This window comes from Fukomys damarensis, unplaced genomic scaffold, assembly GCF_012274545.1.
Source record: "Fukomys damarensis isolate Sample0158 unplaced genomic scaffold, DMR_v1.0_HiC HiC_scaffold_19, whole genome shotgun sequence".
Lineage (NCBI taxonomy): Eukaryota > Metazoa > Chordata > Mammalia > Rodentia > Bathyergidae > Fukomys > Fukomys damarensis.
Genome location: NW_022900931.1, coordinates 63,118,555 through 63,120,002, shown reverse-complemented (window position 1 = coordinate 63,120,002; position 1,448 = coordinate 63,118,555). Strand labels below are relative to the sequence as shown.

General features: G+C 62.2%; 2 protein-coding genes across 3 annotated transcripts in view; both read left to right on the top strand.

Annotated features, from left to right (window-relative positions):
* Dact3 (dishevelled binding antagonist of beta catenin 3) overlaps positions 1-1,448 on the top strand; it is a gene marked incomplete at its 5' end in the record, with an annotated part of 15,305 nt that overhangs the window by 13,467 nt on the left and 390 nt on the right. The gene's annotated exons all lie outside the window — the stretch shown is intronic.
* The window catches only part of Gng8 (G protein subunit gamma 8), a 6,698-nt gene continuing 5,268 nt past the window's right edge, over positions 19-1,448 (top strand). The window contains exon 1 of one of the 2 annotated variants that reach the window (XM_033765866.1): positions 19-198. The gene's annotated coding sequence lies outside the window, so the exon portion shown is untranslated. Of the gene's footprint in view, positions 199-1,271; positions 1,330-1,448 lie in introns of those variants that run through there. The other variant, XM_033765865.1, reaches the window with a different exon arrangement.

The window sequence follows — 1,448 nt, the reverse complement described above, 5'->3', positions numbered from 1 at the left end:
TCGGGAGAAGCCCGAGGGCTGCCAGCCGTGGGACTGAAACAGGGCGACGGGCCCGCGGGGTCGCGAGGGACACCTGGAGGTGCTGTGCTAGGCGGGGCGGCCGTGTGGACGTGTGGCCCAGAGGGCTGAGTGACCAGACGGGACCGAGAGGGACTGCGTGTGCGAGTGCACGGTCGGTGACCACGTGTGACACTGGAGGTCAGGAGTGCCTGTGACGCGGGGACACTGCAGGGACCCTGTGTGGTGGTGGGGATCACGTGCCATTGGGTCTGGGAGCGATGCCTTTGGGGACTCTGTGCCACTGAGAGTGAGAGACTATTTGGAGGGAGAGACCGAGTGTGACACCCTGTGTGCCACGGGGCAGGGTGAGCTGGGCTGGGGTCCACCAAGTGCCAGCGTGAGCAGGCAGCACCAGCACGGAGGGGTCCTGGGTGTGGCAGATGGAAACGGCGAGACGGTGTGGAAACCACGCGTGACACTGAGGTCGGCGCGATGCTGGGAGACTGGCGCAGGGTGTGACGGCCGGTTGTAGGCCACTGAACAGAGTGTGTGCAGTACTGGAGATGGCTGAGGACGCGCGAGAAGGCAAACGAGGGTGACAGCCACGGGTGACAGCGACTGCAGCTCAGCGGTGTGTGTGAAGCTCAGACAGTGAGGGATTGAGACGCTGGGCCATCGTGTGTATGACTGAGGCACTGTACAAGAAGGCATGCGTCTGTCCACGTGCACCGGACAGGGTGCGACACGAAGTGTGTGTCAGACTGCGGGAGAGGTGTCAATGTGAGAAATGGACGTAGTATTCGGTGAGAGATGGTGGACTGTGTGTGGCATTTGGAAAGAACTCGTGAGGTTGGGTCGACACAGGTTGTGCGTGCAAGTGTGGCACTCCCACGTGCCTGTGTGGGGGCCCTGGAGCATGAGTGTGTGCTGCTGACCGGGCCATCGTGATGGCTAACCCTAGGTGGCGAGTGTGACCGCACTGACAGGGGAGAGTATCTGTAATGGAGTGAGAGGCCGTGTGGACCCACAGGAGGGGCTTGTGTGACCGTGGAACAAAAGTGGTCCCTAGAGGGACTGTCTTCCTGCGAGTGTGAGACACCCGAAGAAAAGAGGAGCGACGAAAACACAGGCGAGAGACAAAGAGGGACACACAGACTTAGAGAGGACCCAGAGAGATCAGGGTTGGCGAGGGTGGCAGCTGCGGGAGGAGGCGGGTCCTGAGGGGCTGCGCCCCAGGGGAGGGGACCGTGGAACAAAAGTGGTCCCTAGAGGGACTGTCTTCCTGCGAGTGTGAGACACCCGAAGAAAAGAGGAGCGACGAAAACACAGGCGAGAGACAAAGAGGGACACACAGACTTAGAGAGGACCCAGAGAGATCAGGGTTGGCGAGGGTGGCAGCTGCGGGAGGAGGCGGGTCCTGAGGGGCTGCGCCCCAGGGGAGGGGGCGC